The following is a 25,339-nucleotide window of genomic DNA, read 5'->3' on the forward strand; positions in this document are numbered from 1 at the left end:
CCAGTGTTACGACTCACAGCCATTAATTATTGACCAAGCAATTCACGGCTTCATACAAGAAGGAAAATAAATAATGAGAAAGAAATCAGGCCACTTACCTTCAGTGGAACTTAGAGTATGGTTTTGGTTTTTTGCCCTGAGTGTCATGGAGCTCGGAAACCAATCTAAACTGTATCACTGCAAAGGTGATGAATTCTCGCTGGCATATTTACCTTGTTCTTTCCTTGATCTTGCTCTCTGGTCTCTCTCTCTCATTCTTCTTCTTTTTTTTTTACTGTTTCATGTTGTATCTGTTTGTTAAATGCGGCTTAAGTTTCTGAAAATAGATAGAAACCAGATAATTAAAATTACACATCCGCATAGTAAGGAAACCACATTATATATGAAAAAAAAAAAGTGTTTAAGCATACTTTTCAGGCAATGTCCACATGGGAAAACAGGCAGTGGGGTGAGAAAAGTGTGGGAGAACTGAGCTTTTTGTTGATTCTGGGCACTTTTGGGGCTGGGTTTGTCTCATCAGTCGGTTTTGCTTCTGACCAGATAATCTTTGAACACCAACATTCTGTGACTCAATAAAATGAGGAACTCCCAATAAACAAACACAACTTTATTTTCAGATACTCTCTTTGAGCATGTGGATTAAAAGAAAAAAAAAAAAAAGAATTAGGTGCAGACTGAGGCTTAACTCATGGGTCCTCATACTGGCTGATCATTACAATCCCTGGAAATTTGTAAAGATAGCACAGGTTTCCAAGCTCAAGTGTGGTAATTTAGAACATTTTGCGTTGTGGTCTGGAAATTTGTGTTAAAAAAAAAAAATTAACAAAAATTTCCCAGAGGAATCAGATGAATGGCCAAAATGATCCAAGTAGATTCCCCTGGTTGGGGATTTTATGGTCATTGCTACAAGGAGAAGTTCTCCATTTGAAACCATTTATTTTATTTTTTTTAAAAAATATTTTTAATATGTATTTATTTTTCAGAGAGAGAGAGAAGCAGAAAGAGGTAGACAGAGGGTCCGAAGCAGGCTCCAGGCTGTGAACACAGAGCCCGATGTGGGGCTCGAACTCAGCAACCGTGAGATCGTGACTTGAGCTGAAACCAAGAGTTGGATGCTTCACTGACTGAGCTGCCCACGTGCCCCCATTTGAAACCATTTAAACCAGAGCGACAGAGCCTACATTTTCCATAACTGCACAGTTACTCGATAAAAACTGATGACTCCTGGGGGCGCCTGGGTGGCTCAGTCGGTTGAGCGTCCGACTTCGGCTCAGGTCACGATCTCGCCGTCCGTGAGTTCGAGCCCCGCGTCGGGCTCTGGGCTGATGGCTCGGAGCCTGGAGCCTGCTTCCGATTCTGTGTCTCCCTCTCTCTGACCCTCCCCCGTACATGCTCTGTCTCTCTCTGTCTCAAAAATAAATAAATGTTAAAAAGAAAAAAAACCAACAAAACTGATGACTCCTGGTATAAGCAAATTCTCATTTGATACAGAGCTGTGTAAGCCTACTTCATATTTTTATGTCTTCCACTCATTGGGTAATTTTTTTCTTCAGGGTCCCTGTTTTACATTTAAAAACACTATCTTCTCGTGTTTATCTCCCCATACACAAAATGAAGGCAACGTTTTTTTCCCCCTGTTGGCTTCAAAAAACTGGTTCCAACTCTTCCGTAGAGTCTATAAACGAATGATATGCTTTCAATTTTCTCTTTTTCTGCTTAACTCAGTCACCGTAAGTTTCTCTTGGGTGCAAACAAGCGAGCACCCATCACAGGCTCGGTAAGGAAAGGTGGCGAACAACGGATGTCTTTCAACATGCTTTGCAGGAGCTGCCACAAATCATCTTCCCGGAATACTTGTGTGTTTTGACAAGTTTGTGTCTGAATTAGGAAAAGTTTCTGAAGGGCAAAAAAATGAACTGCGTGCGTGTCTTGCAAAGCGATTTCCTCTTCTTGCTGGGGTCAGCAGACATTCCCTGCTGGTTTCACTCCTTGGTTCCACAGCTACCACTCTTGCTTCAAACCACCATAATAAACTCCAAAGAACTCTCCCGGCTGATCTTCAGTAAATCCTGATCCCATCTCCCACGGGAGACAAAACAAAATGTATACTGTATCATTACACTCCCAAGCTCAAAAGCTTTGTAAGGGAAAAATGTCTCCCCCGACCCATCTGAGATTCTCCTGCCGGGGTGGGGTGGGGGGCGGGGGGGGGAGGGGGAACCCTTTAAGTCAGATTGCCTAACGATAGATCAACAAGAGAAAGAAAGAAAAAAAAAAAGACAAGTTTATAACACGTGGGCATGCTCAGTGATGAGTACCCCAAAGGGCTTACCTATCATTTTAGGCTAACTTAAGGAAAAGCGATTAGGGGATTCTGGGCTGGGGGGTGCAAGTTACAGGGAAGGGGACCAGGAAAAGTATGGTAAACAAGTTTTGTAAGGTTTCTTATGCAAATTGAAGTCTATTGATAAGAGCTATGAAGAGTCCTCCTCTTCAGGGTAAGAGAGAGAATTATCATTATAAATGGAAATTTTCTTTAACGATGTAAATTTCCTTGGGAAAACTTGTGCTCTGCTTTTAGAGCTTTCCCTGTAACTGCTGGTTCTCAATGGACTTCAGCTCAAAATAATCCATATGCCAAAGAAGCAGATTCTGGGCTAGCGTATTTTGGTACTCTACCCCGCTCCTTCCCCTTGCTTTCTGTCACCCTTAGAGGTACACACTCTGTACCACAGTCTATAAAGCCCTCCCTCATCCATTCTGCTACTTCTCTTGCACTATTCTTTCTTCTGGCCCCACGCTCACTCTGTTCCATCACAGTGACCTCCCTGCTGACCCTACAGACACTAAGCCTGGTGTCATCTCAGAGTTGGGCATTTGCTAGTTTCACCCAGTGATTTGTATAACTTTGACCTTGGGGCACGGGGGGGGGGGGGTGCTTAGCCAGTTAAGCGTCCGACTTCAGCTCAGGTCATGATCTCACTGTTCGTGAGCTAGAGCCAGTGAGCTCTCTGCCATCAGCACAGGGTCTGCTTTGGATCCTCTGTCCCCCTTTCTCACTGCCCCTCTCTGTCTCTGTCTCTCTCTCTCTTCCCTCTTTCTCTCAAAAAATAAAGAAAGAAACTTAAAACAAAAAAAACCTTTGACTTGTATTTCCTTCAGGTCTGTGCTGGAATAACTCCATAGTAGTGAAACCTTTCCTAAACATCATCTTTAAAAACTACCTCAGTCCCACTCCCTCTACTCCGTTTTGCTTTATTTCCCTCCACCGCCCTACACATCATCTGACACATATGCTCATAATTTGCTTGTGTACTTCCTAATTTTCTATCTGTCCCCATTAGAACGTAAGATAAAGGTGTTTCTGTTTTAACTGCGTCATTCTCAGCACCCAGAACATACTCAGGAAGATAGGTCGGGTATGTAAGAAATAATATTTGTTGAATGAATGAATAATTAATCCTACGTACAGCAGAAGTGTAATCAAGGGTATTCATTCATTTGTTGGGTCAAGGACATTCAACTGATCTGTAAAAAAAAAAAAAAAAAAAAAAAAGGCAAAACTTTAGAATAACCAAAATAAATGACTGCATACCCTTTCCATGGAGTCTTTAGAGATTACAGTTTTTTACAACTCCGTAAAGTAGAAAGTAACTTGCAGAAAATGGATAGTCATGCAAATAGTTCTTAGCTACCGACATGCAAATCAATTTGCAACTGCAAGTTTTAACTTGGCTACTCCACTGTGGGAGAAGCCAGTTTTGTATCTATTTGCCAATCCATTTCAATATTCCCGGTCTATGTGTCTGCCCTTTAGAGTCTTCGACGTGTGTTCCTTTTATATTTATATACAGAGCCATGATTTCTCCTCTTTTTGTAACTCGTCCTGTAACAAATTTGGGAATATGTCTTACGTGATTTTTGTTCTCTTTTTGCCAAAAGCTGATCTTCGGTGTGATTGTTTTTAGAGCCAGCCACTTCACGTCCCTAAGTTTGACTGCTCATCTCTGATGACTAAGTACACTAATATCTGGGAAGTGAACGTCATTCCAGAAAGGAGACATGGGAACAACAGATTGAGAGGCAAAAATATGGGAGTATACTGGGTGTAAAACTCTAGAAAATGAGAGAAGACATTGCTTTAGAAGTGGGCATTCCTTTGTTGATTAGGAAACAGTTACTTGCGGGGTGCCTGGGTGGCTCAGTCTGTTAAGCATCCGACTTTGGCTCAGGTCGTGATGTCACAGTTCATGTGTTCGAGTCCCACATTGGGCTCTGTGCTGACAGCTCAGAGCACGGAGTGTGCTTCAGATTCTTTGTCTCCCTCTCTCTCTGTCCCTCCCCCACTCACGCTCTGTCTCTCAAAAATGAATAAATGTTAAAAATAAAAAAAGGAAACGGTTACTTTCATTTGTGGATTAGGAACTGGTTCCTTTTTTTTTTTTTTTTTTTTAATGCTTATTTATTTTTGACAGAGAAACAGAGCATGAGTGGGGAAGAGGCAGAGAGAGAGGAAGACACAGAATGTGAAGCAGGCTCCAGGCTCCGAGCTGTCATCACAGAGCCCGAGGCAGGGCTCAAACTCACAGAAAGAGAGAGATCATGACCTGAGCCAAAGTCAGATGCTCAACTGACTGAGTCGCCCAGGCGCCCTAGGAACTGGTTACCTTCTTAAGACACATCTCACCGCAGAGGCCAGGAGCGCTGATGCTGAATGAGAACTCTCAAAGAAAATCTTCGTAATTAGGGGCACTTTTCATGATCACAAGTACTGATTCAACTACTGGAATTAGTCAAAGAACGATACAGTCACATCTCAAGAAAGTCAAATACAAAGGTAAAAAAAAATGGGCAAACAATGTTTTGCGGGACAAACAGGTTTCGGTTTGGGGAGTGACGAGAAGCAAACGGATACTGTTGTCCGCGTGGTGCACTAAAGCTAATGGGGGCGGGTGTGGGTGTGCCTACTCATGAGACTCATGCGCACACACTCCAGTGAGGCCTCCCACTTTTTCAAAGATCCCCTCTCTGAGATCTGGCATCACAAATGCCTTCGTGGGGCTGGAATTCTCCACAAGGCACGCGGCTCTCGAGAAATATTAAGAACTCAGAATACCCAGGGAGAAGGCGATAATCCCCACATCCGAGAAATCAGCCAAATTCCTTGACACTGACCGTAGTAGTCACTGGTGCTAAACGGAAATACCACCACCGGCCATGAAGAACAGAGGTAAGCAGCAGTCCTAAGGGCAGAGCGCAACCCCAAAGCCTGGTGGCCACGGCAGGGCCTTAGACGGACAATAGATCCATGATGGCCCTTTGCTCTCCTATTCATTTTCCCTGTAGGTATTTTTTGTCCCTCTGTGGTGTGAAGGAACAGGCTAACAGGGCGGGAGGGGGTGGGGGAAAACAGATTCTTTCCTTGTGGCTTCGAAAAAAATGCGGCTACGGCAGCTGTTATTTCTATGAAGACATCCAGTAGATAAAAGAATCAAGGGGCCAGGTAAAATAATTTAAGTATAATTGGCGACCAGGTTCTTACAGCCTGGAAAAGGGGGGAAACTGATTTGTTACTGAGGACCTAGGTCAAAGTCTTGTGCAGAAACATGTGTGTTTTCTTGGTAGGTTTCTCGACAGAGCCCTTTAGGGTGTAGATTTCTGAGGCTTAAGTTACAAATTCGAGGATTATGTAGACCCAGGCTTGGTGTTAAAAATGATCGATCTGAATAACAAAGCATACTCCCCAGGCTTATTCTAAGTTTCATTTGCTGGGGAGAGGCCATACAAGTCATAGGATTGTGACAGGTGCTTATTCCAAGGGCCTGGAGTAGAGAAGGTGCGGAAACCGTGAGTCTGGGTTTATTAGTTACAGTATCAGATTGCTGTTTATCTTGAAACTTGTACATACACCTTCAAGAATAAATCCTGTGAGAGTAAATTGTTTAGGTCCACATCGGTTTGGGGGTTTGCAACTTACTTACACGTATGTATGACTATAGCATAGTTCATCTGTTCCATAATCCTTCGGGCAGAATCTCTTAAGCCATGCCAGGGCCTAGCTATGTGTGAGAGAAAGAAAGAAAAAGCAAATAAAAATCCACCATGCTAAATGCTCTCAAGAGGGTCACCTTTGCAATCCAGTACCTGCCCCTAGGAAACACCGACACCAAAGGCAAGTTTGTTTATGACTACGGTCCACTGCTCATCTGCACAATTTATTAGCCACATAAAATAGTTCGTGATTTTGTACTACGGTGGATTTGACAGATGTGTCCACATATCTTACATAATACTTGGGCCGGCTCTATTTAAATTTAAATTTACATATATTAGCTGAGAAGTTTCTAGGCTGGGTATATACCCTGCCCTGTACCTAGAGACTGAGAAACCTAATGTAAACTAACCATCACAGCTCTAGGAAATGTGTTCTTTCCATATTTTCTTTGAGTGACCAGAAAAAAAAAATTACCAGGACTTATATTTAGACACATATCAAGCTTCATCTTCTACTTTCAGAAGTGCAGGTTGTAAATGACTCTCTTCTTTCTTTTATAGAAACTCGTATATTTCTACACAGAATTCCCTCAGCTAATTCACGACACTTGACATTAATCACATACACAGATCAACAAAGACTTTGCTTTCATATAGAAACTAATTTGGAACATATTTCTAAATTACTGCTTGTTATTGCAGTCAATTTAATTAGCTAGCTAATGACAATATCTGTTCATAATCAAAATAGTAAAAAAAAAATAGCAAGTTTAGTAATTAGACCATATAATTCCTTAACAACTCAATTTTATAATGGAAAACTACAGTGCTTTTAGTCAATTTCCTCCAAAAACTCCTCTATATTCAAAATTAGGAATTCGACAGCGTATTCTTCTGACATTTAAAGCTCAAGATGGAGTGGTTGCGTTAGAAAGCGTGGCTCCCTCCTGGATTGTATGTGAAATTGCCTGTAAGTCACATTACATTCCAAATCCATTTCCCCTCTAACCATTCTGAGGGTATAACATTTACTCTTTGTCACCAGTGTTCTTTTCTGTAAGAGACACCAATACGAATTGTAACACAATGAAACGATTAATCTTTGTTGGGCAATTTTAATGATTCTATAATTATAGAAAACTATAGAAAATCATGTTTACCCCTTTATCAACTCAGACACTCGGTGGCATTTCAAGGCTAAGACAAAAAAAAAAAAAAAAGGTGGTGGTGGGGGCAATGCGAATCTCTGCGTTCTTGTTTTAAGAATATCATATTAACGAAAATCTATAAACCAAACGTACATGGTGTCACAAATGCAAACTGACACATGGCTTAACGGGTGGCGGTGCAAAAATCCAGCCGGAAAAGCCCTAAAATAGGCTAATTTCATTTCTCCCAGCTGCCTGCCTTTCAATTCTTTATCTCAGCTATCGGGTTTGAATAAATTTCATCTCCCACACTACACGTAATGAGGAGGCAATGACTTATGAAGCACAGAGACCAAGTTAAGACAGAATTAGAATACAATTTTAATGAGACGGAGCTGGGAAAGTGGAAATGCTACTCATTTGACAGACTTGGCAAAATATCCAATATGATATTTTGCTCTTGCCTTTCTCCAAAGGGAACGTCATATATTAAAATAAAAATTAAAAAAAAAATAGGACTCAGAAGGATTGGTTAGGGGTAGATTGTTAATGTGATTATACGCTGAAAATTAGTTATTAGAGAGGTAATCTCAGGATAGAGCAAATGTGTCTTAAAATGTAAGCGCGTGAAGTATAAATACTCCTGTGAAAACAAACAATATGCTTTGGTTTCTCTGGAAGAAAGAAAAACACATTAATATTCCGGTAACACACATCGCTTTGAAATGAGGTCCAGAAATTGTTGAGGAAATGGGGAGTAGACAAATATTTTCTTTGTTACTACTTACTTGGAACTCTATAAAATAATGTTATGATATGGCTTTGAGATACACCAAAAATAAGCTGGTGTGAAAACAAGATAAACTCATGCGTGACGTTCTTTTTTAGAGGGTCGATATCCAATGTGAACCTTGTGAACAGGAGAAAGCATCTACGAGAGGTGGTAGGGACTGCCCTGGGGTGTGTAAAGGGAAGGGGTCCCTGGCTAGTAAGAAAGATTTGCACCAAAATGATGGCATTTATTTTCACATTTGGAAAAACAAACAAAAAAAAAAAAAAAACAAAAAAAACCCCCCAAGAACATAGGGTATTTGTTCTATGAAAAACTTGGCTGCCTCAAAAGAACAGTAACAACTAAAAGTTAAGGACTCCACCCCATCAAGAACAATGTAAAGGGATTTTCAAGAATGTTTTGCCACTCAGCTTATGTCATGGGATGTCCTGTCTTCTTCAGAAACCCTGTCCTCAGCTGGGTCGAGAGGGAGTCTGGGTCACATTGAACCACTCAGCAAGGCTACTCATATTCTGCATTTTAAATCCATTCCCCAAACATCCTCCCAGAGGTAAAAATAGCCTTTTTCTTTTCTCCTCCTGCTCCTACCTACTCCATACTGTTTCTGGCTTTCTTTTAGTGATTACTTCCTGTCGGTTTTTCTAGTGCCTAAAACATCTGTGATTTGCTGCAGGCGCTCAATATTTATGCCGAGAGCCTCACAGCAGGTGCCACTTAAAAAAAAAAAAAAAAGGCCCCTTCGAGGCTGAGCACGCTAGTGTTATCCCATGACCTGAGGGTCACACTGCGGGGGGCTGCACAATGTTTAGTAAAGGAAGCCTCCTTCCATCAACAACTGATAAAACAGTGTTTTGTCTGGTAGACTCAACTTTTCAGGAAAGGATAAGCTAGTGTCTATATTAGTCTTCAAAAATGAATACGTGGGCTTTCAAAATTATCTGTGGATATCCTCTTCTGATTTGCATCCTATAGTAAACAAAGACCAAAAAAAAAAAAAAAATCTAGAAGTTTTCTAATGCTGATGGATAGTTTCCCTCCTGTGCCCCAAGACTCCCATGCCCCCAATCCACTTCCTTGACTTTGAAGTCTGGGTCCTCTAAAGCTGTGGAATTTCCTGGATAACAAACAATGCTGGGGAAGCTTTGTGGTAAGAAAATAAATTTGATAGCCAGGGGACCTGTAAATGTAGTATGCTTTTAACACCCCATCACTGGGACAAAAAAGGGGTGTGCTACCTTTCCCCCGTAAATGTCCCCATTCTTTACACAGCATGTTAGGAATTCAGTTAAAGGGAATTCATGGAGCCAATTGCAGCCTGTGAATCTCTCCAGCTTTCTTCTTCTTGTTGTTTTCCTCATGCTGATTCTGCAACATCACCCACTGGAGTATCTCCCGTAGCTCTTTCAGCCTGGCCCTCTCTAGCGACATTCCATATTTGACAGGCTCTCCTTCAGCATACCTATGGTAACTGATGGGGAACACCAGATCCAAAAAACCCAAAGAAAAGGCAAGGCAGTACCAGGAGTTTAAAAACTGCTTTCTCGAGTATAGCCAACATGTTGATCACATTTTGTCACGTTAAAGGTAATTGTTTTGGAGGACCGGATTAAATCGGTAGAAAAATTCTGTAATACAGACGATATAATATATGACGTTATGCATGAAATAGTCCAAAACTGGAAGGCGAATTTCTGTTTCATGGGACGGATGAAAGAATCAACCTTTGAGAGGCTAAAAGAAACATTACCAGGTATACTCACAACTGCAAAGAAAAGATCTTTCCCCTCCCCCCGCTGTTCCCGAATCCAGCCAGGGCCTGCCCGGTTGTAGCCTGACATAAAGGCGGGAACCAATCAAGTTCTGCTGAATGGTTTGAAATAAAGGCGGGAACCAATCGAGTTCTGCTGAGTGTTCAAATTTAAATGTCAACCAATAACAACTCGGTAACCTCAAAAAAATCCCTAACTTGTTTGTGCCTGTCTATAAAAGAAGCTGTAAGAGGGGGCGCCTGGGTGGCGCAGTCGGTTAAGCGTCCGACTTCAGCCAGGTCACGATCTCGCGCGGTCCGTGAGTTCGAGCCCCGCGCGTCGGGCTCTGGGCTGATGGCTCGGAGCCTGGAGCCTGTTTCCGATTCTGTGTCTCCCTCTCTCTCTGCCCCTCCCCCGTTCATGCTCTGTCTCTCTCTGTCCCAAAAATAAATAAACGTTGAAAAAAAAAAATGAAAGAAAAAAAAAAAAAAAGAAGCTGTAAGATCCTTGCTCGGGGCCTCTTAGTGTCACCGGCAACGAGTGCGCGGAGGACCAGGTTCGAACCTGCAATAAACGACCCTTGCCACTTGGCTTTGACTCTGGACTCTGGTGGTTTGTTTTCGGGGGGACTCTCGAATCGGGGCATATCACCTTCAATTGTCCGGCATGCTAGACATATGCACGAGGAGAGGTAGCACTGTCAGCTTATGCCCATTCAAGATGCTTGAAGAAACTGCGACAATCACGAATAACAGAGTTTTATTCCACAGCCCCACTCTGGCCTACCTTCTACGCCTGCCACCTCCACATACACATCTGGTTCCTAATTGAGGACCAAACCGAGTCTTCAATAACCGAATATAAAAAACTCTGGATCCGTCAGTTGGCCAGTGGGTTTTGTAAGGCAAAAATTAAGGCGCTAGGCACTGTTGAACTCCCTTCAGTTTTTAGGAATCTTGCCCACAAAAGACGGAGGCGGACCTGAGACAGAGCCTGGGGCTTGGTGGACAGCGCATTGCCCTTGTCACACTCCGTGCTCTTGGTTGCAGATACTGTATCCCAATCACACTTTCTCTACCAACTCCTTCCTCCATTTTGGTTTTTAATTTTTTTCCCCAGGGCAACTACAAATATACCTCCATTGTGGCAGCTCCTTACCATACTTATTACCGGTCAGTATTTCCCCCTAGACGGGTGGCCTCTTGAGGGCAAGGGCTCGACCTTGTTCCGATTCCTGTGTCCAAGGATTTCTGTATTGATGGTCAGGTGTTAAAAGGATGACTACTGGCATAGTGGCTAACCGTAGTGGCTCAGGCCACTGAGCAGTAGATAGGTGCTTAAGAAGCCGGACTTGGATTCAGGGACGGGACCACAGAGTCCGAGTGTGTGAGAATCATCCTTCCGTATGTGAGCCAAGGCAAGAAGAACTAGGTATGCCTCCGCCCCTCAATTTCACTTTGGACTTTCCACAATGACACGGCAGAGAGATTAGGGTGGGACTGAATCAGACGAGGTAGGAAGTCCATTCCTAGCTGTATCGGGACTCTCCAGGCAAAATGGGGCCAATTCCTTAATCTCTCAGACTCAACTTCTCCCTTTAGAACTACTGGGATAATAGCAGCTGCCTCCCGGGATTAAATGAATTATCACGCGTGAAGCACCTAGGGCAGGCTCGACAAATTTTACTGCCTTTTCCTTTCCTTTCACCCAAAAAGTTTCTTGTCCCTGCTGCACGTGTGATATTTAGAAACTCGGTGTTGTCCATGTCTAAGCAACGACAGAGTCAAGGATTAATAAGCCTTGTACTGTTTTTTACAGGTTCCCCAGCCACACATCTCATGGTGAGAGGTTTTTCTGAGAGGCGATTTCTGATATTTTTCATGAATCAAAACTATCCAAGGAGTCAAAGGCAGTGACGACCTTTGCTTTTTGTATTCCTCGATCCCTACCGGTGCTTCCTATAACTTAAAGCTGGCTTTTGGCAGGTACACAACGCATCCCACCTAGCCCATCTTCCTAGCCCTAGAGAGGACTTCTCTTGATTCTATTAGAAAAATTTGCAAAACATTTACTTGTAGTAAAAACCACAGAACATAAAATTTACCATCTGGACCATTTTAAGTACAGTAAAACCTTGGTTGGCGAGCAAAATCCGCACCAGAAACAAGCTTGTAATCCAAAGCACTTGTATGTCAGAGCGAAGTTCAAGAACCAGGGGCTCAGTTGTGATCACGTGACATTCAGCGTCACATACTACTTGTACTGTAAGACATGGCTCATTTATCAAGTTAAAATTTATTAGAAAATGCTTGCTTGACTACTGGCAGAACAAGTTACTCCGAATCTAAGGTTTAACTGTAGATAGTTCAATGGTATTAAGTACCCTCACATTGTTGTGTAATGGATCCCCAGAGCTTTTTCACCTTGCAAAAATGAAATTCTCTACCCTTAAAGAGCGACTCTCCATCTCCCCCTCCCCTGACACCTTGTTGGTAATTGTCGGTTTGGGTCTAGTTTCATATGTGGTGATATAGAAACATGTATCTTATAATTATTAGAGTCTCTTTACAAAATAGCTAGTTTTTCGTCGATAAAACACCTATGTTCATAAATGTGCTTTTGAAAATGCTCACTTTCTGCCACACATAGCTTTAGTCATCATTTCACCAATGAGTGTGGATCTTGAAAGCTCATCCTCACCAGTAAGACGCCAGATGATTACGTTTGTGAGCTTCGGCTCTGATTTGGTTGAGAATGGATGATGATATCACGCGCTAGGATGGGGGTCCTGGAAGATGGTGATTATGTGGGAGACAAGCAGATTACATGCTCTTTAGCTAGGCAGGCTTATTTTCTCTGAATAAGCTACAACCCGGAACACAACTGCTAAATAAGCACCACAGTGAAACCACAGAATTTGAAAAAAGAAGTTGACAACAAGGCAGGAGAATTTCTACTTCCAATCGTTGGTCCTTAGTATGTGTGACCAAGAATCCACTTCCATTTTCAGACTTCTCTGCTAACTTGCCACGTTGATTTCAGCTAGAAATGTAAATCCTAATATTACATCTGCCTAGCATTGCCATTTTTTTTTTTTTTGCCTAAATGGTCACTCTATGTTTTCTTTCATCTTCATTTCCCATGTATACATAAAACACTTTTTCAACATTAAAAATATGATCTTGGAAGAGGTTCCATGATGAGCTATCCTGAAAATAAAAAATTAAAAATAAATAAAAAGAAATATCATGACATTTATTGGGAAGGAATAGCAATTCTATCACAGGAGGACATTTCTCTTTACAAAAAATAAAATAAAATAAAATAAAATAAAATAAAGACAAAACAAAAACCCCACTCGTCTATTCTTATGATGCATTTTGCCACCACCTGCATAACTAAGATGTCCCGAAGTACAACAAGATGCCGGGTTTTAAAACCACAATAGAAAACAGGATCCACTGTTGTGTTTCTTCAAGTCAAATCATGCTGACAAGCAGAGGTCGCGTGAGGTCAAGCCCCCAAATGTCCCCCTGTCCCTTAGGAGGCTGGGAGGTTATTCATATGTTTCGTCAAGGAGGGTTTGTGGATGAGGCGGTCTTCCTCTGCACCGAAATGAAAGGTGCACTCCACGGCGCTCCCTGAAAGAGACAGGCGGCTTGCACAGAGCTGGCCGAGGATCCACGCTGCCGGCCCCTTCTCTCTGTGAGCTCCTGATTGAAGCGCCCTGGGATCCAGGGTTTCAGAGAGACCTTGGAAATGGCAAAGCAGGACCCCGCGCTCAGAACTGACAACACCGAGCTGAAGAGAAGCAGCAGCAGCTTCTTCGAGAGCGCTCACCGCCTCGAATGTCAAGGACGAAAAGAAAAGCGTGGGCGGGGGTTGGGGGTTCGGGGGGCTTTCATGCGATCCACAGACCTGAAACCGAATTACAATGCCGTGGAAGCAGAGGTTTTCTTGACCCACCGCACCGAAGACGAGCCAATGGTCATTACAGACAAAATAAATAATTGGAAACGGATTGCCTTCTGGAGTGAGCCTCATCAATACGATTGGATTTTATTTGGCTTGTTACATTAATTAGAAAAATCTGTACAGCACTGCTTGGCCTGTTAGGTGTAAGGAGATTCCAGAGAGCCCTAAATTATACACAAACCGTTAGCCTGAGCTCCAAGTTAGAGTTGAAAGGCCTTTGTTAACTAACCACAACGAAAGGCAGTCATTTCTCCCCTGGGAGAATTGCTTGTTTCTTTATTTTTCTTAGCTTTTAAACACTTCTAACCATATTTTCCTCTCTTCTGCTAAGCCCCGTCATGAACAAAAAATGTGTCTAGGGTAGCTTTTTGTTTTGTTTTGCAGCAAAACTGTTGATACGCCCATTGGTGTCCCGTGGAGACGTTCACTCAGACAAGCATCATAGTTGGGAGCTGACCTACCCAATGGTGCCCGAGTTGGGTCCTTGAAAATCAAGAGGCCGTAAGGGCTGACCATGAGGGAGCCGTCTGCCCACCATGAGGGAGCCGTCTGCCCATGGGGCTGACCATGAGGGAGCCGTCTGCCCTTGCACAGGCTCCGCTGTGCCCACAGGCACTAGATCAGGGTTATGAAGAGTGTGCCGTGCAGTGCTAAGCCGTTAACGGAACAGCAGTGTTCCATTCCTACCAGAGGACCATGCGGGGGACAGCATATTATCCTTAGCCATTAAGCCCAGTCACGAAGAGATGGCTTCCAGTGGGCTCCAAGATAAGGTGGGGAAGACTTTTCTGAAATGCAGACCCAGCTGCATTTGAAAATCTGTCTCGGGGCGCCTGGGTGGCGCAGTCGGTTGAGCGTCCGACTTCGGCTCAGGTCACGATCTCACGGTCTGTGAGTTCGAGCCCCGCGTCGGGCTCTGGGCTGATGGCTCAGAGCCTGGAGCCTGTTTCCGATTCTGTGTCTCCCTCTCTCTCTGCCCCTCCCCTGTTCATGCTCTGTCTCTCTCTGTCCCAAAAATGAATAAACGTTAAAAAAAAAAAAAGAAAAAAAAAAAAAGAAAAAAAAAAAAAGAAAATCTGTCTCGCGAAATTCAGTGCACTCTGGACATTCCTCCCTAGATGCCGATTGGTCAGTTAGACAGTATTTACTTAGGCACATGCGGCCGAGGAGATAAATTTCCAAACACTCCGTTGTTTCAATAAAGATAAGTGGCAAAGCTGGTGATGTTACAATCAGGGACCTGTCTGCAGGACAATTTCGAACGAGGCAGCATATTATGGACAACGTTTACACTATTTGTGAACATAGGGGAGTTTCTATGGTGAAGAGATGAACTCACATTTTCACTGACCCACATAGTAGTTCTTTTATTTGGGTGTGTGTGTGTGTTTATGCCACGAACCTTCCAGAAAGCTGGGATGTCATCATGTGCACCTCTGCCTCTGAGCCTCCGATGATTCTCGTCATAGTGGAACGATTGGGCTCTGCCCTCTGGCTTCTGATTTGCTGGCAATAGACCTTCAGCAAACAGTATATCTGCTCAGCCGGAGATGGACTGCTAATCTAGAGGGACTCGAAATGGCTCTGTCATTTTCTAGATGACAGCTCCTATTTTCCACTGGCTTCTGGCCCATGTGCTATCATCCATCTCTGTCAAGAAGACACTTGCTTATCTGGTTGCTAGAAATGCTTTTGTTAAAAACACGTAACTGCAGTTCATCAGTCTTGTGAGCAAGTTGTTGATTTTGCTAAACTAAGTTTAAACTCTGCTGTGGTTTTGTGATATGACATCTATTTTTATTAGATATTGTCATGATTATTTATAGTGTCTTAGAAGCACACTAGGGTTTACAAAAACGCGAGTTAATCAGCCAGTCGAGTGGTGTAAAACGAAACTTTCAGGACTATGGGGTACACATATTAACATCATTCGTCATTTTTTGGCAACTCTAAATTAAGAAGTTACTTACTGAGAAGGGAGGGAAGTTGAATCAGGACTATAAGAAAAACAAAACTTAACGTAAATAATGTATGTTTCGCAACAAACGATGGTAAGCATTAAACGCTTTATTATAAAAAGCGGTCATGTAATTATAACACATGAAATACTATCAACTACCAAAGAAGAGCATTGATTAGCTTGTAAGAAAGAACACTGTTATGCCAACCGGAAAATATTCATTTTGCTGATATTCTTTTGGTTTTGACCGGTGTGCTCATGTCCTTCTCGTTCAGTCATGACTTGACCACTCACACCTTGGGCAAACCCCGCGTAATGGGTCCAAACCAGCCCTAACGTTCCAGTGAGCTTCTGACGAGTTCACATCTAGCACCATCGGCTAAGACTGGTTCAAACCCTCCTATCATATGTTAATTCCCAGCCAGTGAGGTTGCTAACAGAGTCCGAGGCGAGGGCATGCCACGTCACCTTTAAAGGGTGACACCCAGATGGCATAAAGGTGACACCCAGATGGCAAAATCCAGTGCTGTTTCTGGCGGGCCTTTGTCATGCCTGCCGGTCTGAACTACCCCCTCTTTGTCTTCTCTCCCCTCCCTTCAGGCAAACGCGGACTCCTGGCCCTTCCCACCAGCTGCTGGGGGTCCGCCATGTGGCCTTATTAATGGGCACGGATGGAGAGGCCAAGAGGAGTCAGGGGATGTCTCTGTGTCTGCTGTCTACTTTCTCTCAGCCTTTTAAAACTGAGTGGCTATGACAATCACTGGAGAAAGGATAGGCAAGAGCTGGCGGTCAATTTGCTGCCCACCAGATGCTTTTGCCTCGCACAGGACAGATGAGGCCAAGGCCTGAGGCCAGCACCACGGAACTCTCCTGAGATGTTCTCATCGTGGACGGGAAGTCGTGAAGCAGCTCCTGGGTGTGGAAACAGCCCTGGAGCCCTATCCTTGCATCCATTTCCCTCAGTTTTCCCTCAGTCAGACTGATGACACAGACTCTCAAGAAGAGATATGGGCCTGACCATTATTACTATCAGGGAGATAGCGGAGTAACACTAGTCATGTAAATAAAATGACAGACATGATCACAATGACTAAGCAAAGTGAGTAGGCATCGCTCATAAACAGAAGCACTGCCTTTCCTGAAAGGAAGAAGAGTATCAAAAAATGAAAAGAGAAATGGAAAGTCTTGGATTTATTTTCTTTGTGGCATAATAGAAATATGTCGGAAACAGATTGGTCTTCCCAACAGGGCTATGGTATAAATTTTACAACAAGGAATTCTATTTCTAAAAAGAAAAAGAAATGAAATTTAATAAAGAGCTTCCAATTATTTATATTGACATCCAAATAGTTGTAAATTAAGAGGGGAAAAAAGGTTTGATATGAAGGTAGGTTATTCTTTCAAAAACTCATTGCATTGTTTTGAAAACCGAATGTTATGTTGATTATTTTGCAACTTATGAGCACCTATAGCCATAGATATTTTTTAAAAATATCATGTGTCTCTTTTCTCCCTGCATCTCTGATTCCATTAAAAAGGGATGAAATAAGGGCTCTTGGGTGGCTCAGTCAGTAGAGCATGTGACTCTTGATCTTGGAGTTGTGAGTTCAAGCCCCACATTGGGGGTGGAGCCTACTTAAAAAAGCGGATGAGGGGCACCTGGGTGGCTGAGTCAGCTCAACGTCTGACTCTTGACTTCAGCTCAGGTCACACTCTCACAGTTTGTAGGATCCAGTCCCGCACTGGGCTCTGTGTTGAGTGTGGAGTCTACTTGGGATTCTCTCTCTCTCTTTCCCTCTCTCTCTACCCCTCGCCTACTCATCCTCTCTCTCTCTCTCTCTCTCTCATTCTCTGCAAATAAATAAACATTTAAAAAAACGAATGAAGGGGCGCCTGGGTGGCGCAGTCGGTTAAGCGTCTGACTTCAGCCAGATCACGATCTCGCGGTCCGTGAGTTCGAGCCCCGCTTCAGGCTCTGGGCTGATGGTTCAGAGCCTGGAGCCTGTTTCCGATTCTGTGTCTCCCTCTCTCTCTGCCCCTCCCCCGTTCATGCTCTGTCTCTTTCTGTCCCAAAAATAAATAAACGTTGAAAAAAAAATAAAAAAAAAATGAATGAAATAATTCATATAAAGCAGAACAAAACCCAATAAAAAGTATATGAAATTCAGCTGTAGTAATGCGAATAATACTTTTAAACAATGAGTGCTTTGGAAATAAACTAATCCTATTTGACTTTTTTTAATGTCATTTCTTCGGCTACCTTACCTATTGATAAAAAATTAAATGCCTATGAAATTTTGACAGGTATGCCTTAGATTTTCAGAGTGGTATAGGTCAATACTTTCACTTAAAAAAACCACCTTGCAATATATGTCCTTATGCGGGAACAATAACGATGTATTGTATCAGATGAAGAAAGATCTTTAATATCTGTAGATGAGGGCTAATGCTTAGAATATGTCAAAAGTGTTAGCAGTAGCATGACAACTGTATTCTGAGAACGGAATCGGAGGAAATGCTACTCATCTGAGGGGAGAAAAGATTGGGGAAATAAATGATTTCCTAACAGTGAGTTAAGAAACACTGCTTACTAAGGCATTTTTATTCGTTTATTTGAAGCACCCATATGGGATCATTTCTAGAGACCAGCTTTTGCAGGGGTCTTGACACAGAGCTACATTCTCCCCTATGGAAGCAAAGTAGTATGGAAGTGAATGAGTCTACATGCATAGGGTGCACAGAGAGAAAAACTGAGAGCTGGAAGGGAGATTGTAGGGCTTATGGTTCAATCTACAGAGAAAACTAAACCAAAGCCACCCTAGCACAAGCGAGTTGACAAGTTCAAAGCCGTGCTGAACCCAGGATGGGTCTCCTCCCTCCGAGCCACATCCATATCTTTTCTTTTTAAAATAATAAAGAAAAAGGTCTTATCAAGCAAAATAGTATGCCTTACAAAGTCTAATAGTTTGTACCTCGAATATGCAGTATCATTTGAAAAATAGAGAAATCTCAAATAACAGCGGTGCCTGGGTAGCTCAGTCAGTTGAGTGTCTGACTCTTTAAAAAAAATTTTTTTTTCATGTTTTATTTATTTTTGAGAGAGAGAGACAGCTTGATCGGGGAGGGACAGAGAGAGAGGGAGACACAGAATCCAAAGACAGGCTCCAGGCTCTGAGTTAGCTATCAACACAGAGCCCGACGCGGGGCTCGAACTCACAGACTGTGAGATCATGACCTGAGCCAAATGACCTAAACCGAAGTCAGATGCTTAAGTGACTGAGCCACCCAGTCGCCTGCGTCTGACCCTTGATTTCAGCTCAGGTCATGATCTCAGGGGTTGTGGGTCCGAGCCCTGCACTGGGCTCTGAGCCAACAATGTGGAGCCTGCTTGAGATCCTCTCTCTCCATCCCTCTCCGTCTCTCTCAAAAATAAATAAATAAACTTAAAAAAAATAAAGTTTAAAAATGAAAGAAAAAAAGAAGCATCAACTAACAAAAAAGCAGTACAAAAATGTTTAGAGTGTGACGTTCATGTAAAATACAAGTTGAAGCCATCCTCCCTAGAAATGTAAAGGACTAGGGGGAAATGAACGAACAAGACCCAGATAGATATGAGATGGGAGGGGGGTATAAACACCATTTGTTTTCATTATTTTGGGTTCTACCGTATCAAATAAGATGCAGCAGACACAACAGGCTGACAAAGTGCCATTGAACATCAATGTCATCTGCTAGCAATGTGTCTAACAAGGGCTTTGCAGTCTAATTTTCCTCTGTGTAACTGGAGCTGTACTTGCCTGCCAGAGCCATGGTGACAGTCCCTCATCAGGTGACATCTGGTGACATCCCACAAGATGGGCCCTGCAGCTGGCACCTCCCAGCCTCGGTGGCTTTGTGGTTCTACTTTATCCCAGAAGGACCACACAGCCACAGGCCTCCAGGAAATTAATCACAGGGCATTGCTTACTTTAGGAAAATCATATCTTCATCTCCTTATATCATCCCAGACATCAACAGCACTGGGCGTAACCTCAGTATTAAAAAGCTGTACTAAAACTATTTCTTGAGCTCAGTTGCCCTGAGATTTTATTTGTTTGAGTTCCTGTTCCTTTCTCTGCAGATAGGAGGTGTCCTAGCTGGGAAGTATTCTTATCCAACCCATCTTGTATTGTGTCTTCTCTCTACATCCAAGAGGCACCAGATGCCTATTGTGCAATTAGGAATTGACTGCCCCTCTTCCCAGACGATACCAGTCGAGACCGTAGCAAGTAATGGAGAGGGGCATGAAGTCAGCGGGGATGGTTTTGTGAGGGTGAGCACTTCAGATTTTGAACTTTCAGGGTTTTGAGAATATATCGTTTAGTGTAAGTTTCAGCCTCAGTTGATCTTGGTTCTAGCCAACACTAAGGTACTTAGTTGCCTTGGTACCTAGCGGCTAGCATTTTAATTATTACTACCTTTATTCTCATTTGATTTAAGTGTGTCTGGAGGGGCAGGTCCCCCAGATCTTCGAAGGAAAATTCTGATCCCATTACTTCTGCTGGATACCGCCCGTCCTCTGTTGCCTCCACACGTACATGATTCTGCCCCCAGGGAGCCTCTTCCTGCCACAGTGGCTACCCATTCCTCTGTGTGCCATTCTTTGCAATTATCTACCTTGTATATGCCCTAGATGTATGTTCCTGGGTATGGAGACATCCAGCCCTGTTCTCACAATGGCTGAAGATGAAGCATCCTTCCCAAGCAGTGCGGTTATAATCCTATGCTCTGAATCAACATCAGGTGTGGTGTGAATTGCACACTTCATTGTTATCCCCAATTTGGTCTCATGAGGTGCCCAATTGACCACACTCGCTACTTTCCAAACAGTTACTTCTTCTATCTACTTATTAAAGCGTAGGCAATCCCATGGAAAATAATAATTATAATAATTTTTGATGATTTCCATGAAATTACATTTGACTGTTGAAAACTTTTTTTTTTTTCAACGTTTATTTATTTTTAGGACAGAGAGAGACAGAGCATGAATGGGGGAGGGGCAGAGAGAGAGGGAGACACAGAATCGGAAACAGGCTCCAGGCTCCGAGCCATCAGCCCAGAGCCCGACGCGGGGCTCGAACCCACGGACCGCGAGATCGTGACCTGGCTGAAGTCGGACGCTTAACCGACTGCGCCACCCAGGCGCCCCTTGAAAACTTCTTATACACTTCAGTTCGATCTTGGCAGTGAACGTTATACTGTGGTCAGGAAATGTTCATAAGTGTCTGGAATTTTCTGGAATTTTGGTCTATAGCTTTTGGGAATGCACATTTTCGGTGTGTTTTGAATTACAAGTGTTTTGCATATCTTGAGGTCAAGGATTTTTATAAATACTCAAGGAATTTCATTAAAACATACACATTAGAGCCCACTGCCTTTTGTCCTTTTCACAATTTATAGATGTTTTAATCTACCCAATTCAAATATATTTTGGGTATGCCTCAAAAATATGAGCAGTCTCGTCATCAGAAATGTGAACCATACACAGAACTGACATTCAACGTTGAAGGACTAGCAAACTCATTGCATAATCAACTGGGTGAAATGAGTACAGTGAAATAGAAGCTTCAACTAAATCTACAACTAAACATGAGCCAAAACTTCAAAACAGAGTCTTAAAGACTGCTGAAATTTCCCCAGTAACTTTGCTGTACATTGTAAGTGGATAACAGAAAGCAGGTATTTGGAAAATCTGCAGTTTGGCTAATTTTTCTTTTGGCTAATAGGCTTTCAGCAAACTGACCTTGTTTACATTGATTTTTGGTAAACTGGCTTCTGAAAAATAAGCTTTTGGTAAATGAGTAAACTTGGAAAAGTTGACAAATTGGTCCTTTGGTCAACTGACTTTGAGAAATTGATTTTCAGGGAATTGGTTCTTTCACAATCCCCCCAGAAATAAATGATGAATAGGACAAGAACAAGATAGCACATGGTAATACCAATTAGGGGTCCAGTAAGACATCAATGTATTTTTTTGGGCCTCGAGTCAAGGAGTTATGATTATAGACTGAATTTGAGGACAAGGGTATTAAGTACGTGGTGGGGAACCACAGGGAGGACACAGGTTGAGATGGGCCTTTGCAGGAAAACAGTGCCTCTTTCCTGAGGTGAGAGAGAGGGGTCCCACCCAGGCCAACAGGTCCACGGGTTGGCTGTGTTGTAAAGATGACACCAGAGATGCCAATCCTGATGAGATTACCGACACACAGGAGCAAAGATGGAGACATATGGGAGAGATGTAGTAAGAACAACCCTGCCTGGGGCCCACGAGAGAGACTGAATTTCACAGAGGACCACTATCCCAACGCCTAGCGTTGGGGGCCACAATCCATTCTCATTGAACCCACAGATAATAGCAGCTGCAGCTAATCAGGGAGAGGAGAGTACTCCAGCCTGGCTTAGCAAGGAGGTGTTTATGCCTTTCCCGTTTCTTCCGTCCCTCCTTGGCTGAGTCTGTGACGAAAATGAAGACCCGGATGCTTCCACATCTGCGACCCCTTCTGCAGACTGCTGGAATCACAGGTTCCACGTAGCAGTGAAGGCAGGGAGGTGATCGTCTCTGCGTGCAGTGGGACACTGGAGTTTTAAGAAAAAACAGACCTGACCTTTACGAAGAAAATGACACAAGGGGTGCCTGGGTGGCCCAGTCCGTTAAGCGTCTAACTCTCGATTTCGGCTCAGGTGACGATCTCCTACTTCCTGGGATGGGTCCCTAAGACGGGCTCTGCGCTGACAGCGTGGAGCCTGCTTGGGATTCTCTCTCTCTCCCTCTCTCTGTCCCTTCCCAGCTTGCTCGCTCTCTCTCTCTCAGAAAAAAACATTAAAAAAAAAGACACTATTATTTATAAGTAAAATTCAAGCAATTTAGAGGAACCCGATCTAGAAAGGAAATTTTCTTTTTAAAAAAAAAAAAATTTTTTTTAACGTTTATTTATTTTTGGGACAGAGAGAGACAGAGCATGAACGGGCGAGGGGCAGAGAGAGAGGGAGACACAGAATCGGAAACAGGCTCCAGGCTCCGAGCCATCAGCCCAGAGCCCGACGCGCGGGGCTCGAACTCACGGACCGCGAGATCGTGACCTGGCTGAAGTCGGACGCTTAACCGACTGCGCCACCCAGGCGCCCCAAGAAAGGAAATTTTCAACATAGCCTGGGGGGGGGGAGGAAGTTACTAGAAAGAAATAAGACCATGTCAGGTTTAAACTTCAATGATTTGGACTCCTCACTAGTCACATTATGAAAGTCCATAGAATCAATCAGCTGAACCGTGGTAGAGCCAGAATGAAAGTGTTTCCAAGGGGATGGAGAAGACGGACGGAGTTTAGGGGAAATTTGAGGGAAAGGGTTTACAAGGTTTGGCAATAGAGTGGGTACGGAAAGCAAGAGCAGAGGACGACTTGTAGGGTTCTGGTTCGGATACCTTGTGTTGCCGTTAACTTAGACACTGGAAAGACGGGTGGGACAGAAGAAAATAAGACATTAGAACTGGAGTTTTCAGTGCCTCTGGAGAATTCTGAAGGAGACAACAAGAACAGAGAGTGACTGAGTCATTTCTCTCCCTTTCCACACTTAACAAATGAATATAGAGTTAGGAATTTCCAACTCTCTATATGTATGTGTGTGTGTGTGTGTGTGTGTGTGTGTGTGTGTGTGTGTATAATATATATATATATATATATATATATATATATATATATATATATATATATAAAATATATGTATGTAAAGGATTACTGAATACTGAAGTAATACTTAAAAGTGCTGTTCAGAGTAGAATATGCCCAATCAGGGGAGACCTTGTAAAAGACGTTTCAGTTCTATACATATTTTTCTACTTTGTTCAAAGTGTCTCTTTTATTAATTTAAAGACAAGAAACTTGTATTGTCTCATTTTCAAAAATAGGTCACGTGTTTTTGTTTTTTTTTTTTCTATTTGGAAGAATTATACCTACTCAGAGTCGGAAAGGTGGAAAATACTGAAGGGAATGAACATGAACATGAACAACATGAACATGTTGTTTTCCATTATATAGATGTTTATTGTGTGCGTTTGAGTAAAAATATCACCTTGTATCCAGAATATAAGAATGAAAACAGGTTAAAATGAGCTAGGAAAATTGCTGATTTTTGCAGAACATTCCAAGGATAGAGAAGATGAACTTGTGACTGTGTGTGTCAGCGTATTGGTGGCAGGTGTATCAAGTTAACAATGACAGTGTTTGTGCTGTTAATATGAAAATAGAAAGTGTGAGTATGTCCTAGATACATGACAGCATATTATTTTGGTTCAATAGAAACAGATGTTAAAAAGAAATTGAATCGGAAGTAATCTTGATGGAAATACTTGCATTACCTTATACACTGTGGAAAGAGGCAAATTCCTTTTGTCTCTTGTTTTTTTTATTAAAAACTTTTTTAACGTTTATTTATTTATTTTTTTCAACGTTTATTTATTTTATTTTTGGGACAGAGAGAGACAGAGCATGAACGGGGGAGGGGCAGAGAGAGAGGGAGACACAGAATCGGAAACAGGCTCCAGGCTCCGAGCCATCAGCCCAGAGCCCGACACGGGGCTCGAACTCACGGACCGTGAGATCGTGACCTGGCTGAAGTCGGACGCTTAACCGACTGCGCCACCCAGGCGCCCCAACATTTATTTATTTTTGAGAGAGAGAGAGAGAACAAGCGTGAGTGGGGAGGGGTAGAGACAGAGAAGGAGACACAGAATCTGAAGTAGGTCCCAGACTCTGAGCTGCCAGCACAAAGCCTGACACAGGGCTCTAACTTGTGAACTCTAAGATCGTGACCTGAGCTCAAGTCAGGTGCTTAACGGACTGAGCCACCCAGGCACCCCACCTTTTCTGTTTTTAGCTGTAACCTCAATTCTTCTGTGGGAAATAGGGATGGAATGGATCCTTTTTTAAAAATTTATTTTAAATGTTTTATTTATTTTTGAGAGAGAGAGAGAGAGAGAAACAAAGCGTGAGCGGGGGAGGGGCAGAGAGAGAGAGGGAGACGGAATCAGAAGCAGGTTCCAGGCTCTGAGCTGTCACACAGAAGGTGACATGGGGCGCAAACCCACGAACCGTGAGATCATGGCCTGAGCCGAAGTCGGGGGCTTCACCAACTGAGCCACCCAGGCACCCTATAGATACTTTTAAAGCAGTACGTAACCTAAAGCAAAAGTAAACTTAAAAGATAAAAAAAAAAATCTGGTGCCCAGGATGCTTCCAGGATAAAGTATTTTATTCCAGCCCAGCTGTTTCCTTTTTCATCCAATGTCTGGACGATAAAAATGAAAGTAGAATCAGAAGTGACCAGCCTATTACAGTGAAAGTAGCATCTTAAGTCACGAAATGGACTATGTCTTTTCCTTCTTTCTGATCTGTAACATTTCCAGGGGAGTTACTATTTTCATCTGCCTCATTTAGGGGTATTTAGACAAACCTGAGCTCTACCCGTAATGTTTTCTCACTCGTCATTCAATCATTAATTTTTTTTAAATTTTTCAGGTCCTAAGCCCTCACGCTTAGGCTTTTGATGTAGTTTATATCAATTTAATAATTTATCAGTCATGGTTCAGTCAGAGAAGCAGAAGAGCTATGATGAATGAACACATAAGAATTTTTTCTCTCCCTTCCTTCCTTCCTTCCTTCCTTCCTTCCTTCCTTCCTTCCTTCCT

The 25,339-nt window shown here is 42.9% G+C and overlaps 1 long non-coding RNA gene across 1 annotated transcript in view; it reads right to left on the minus strand.

The window, feature by feature from the left end:
* Positions 1–263: 263 nt before the first annotated feature.
* Positions 264–25,339, minus strand: part of LOC121010625 (uncharacterized) — a 104,779-nt gene continuing 79,703 nt past the window's right edge. Inside the window, exons 2-4 of the long non-coding RNA XR_005781293.1 lie at positions 5,982–6,059; positions 3,471–3,528; positions 264–316 (exon numbers count right to left, since the gene is read on the minus strand). This is a non-coding gene — a long non-coding RNA (uncharacterized LOC121010625). The remainder of the gene's footprint in view (positions 317–3,470; positions 3,529–5,981; positions 6,060–25,339) is intronic.

This window comes from Herpailurus yagouaroundi, unplaced genomic scaffold (assembly GCF_014898765.1).
Source record: "Herpailurus yagouaroundi ecotype Mexico unplaced genomic scaffold, PumYag 192, whole genome shotgun sequence".
Lineage (NCBI taxonomy): Eukaryota > Metazoa > Chordata > Mammalia > Carnivora > Felidae > Herpailurus > Herpailurus yagouaroundi.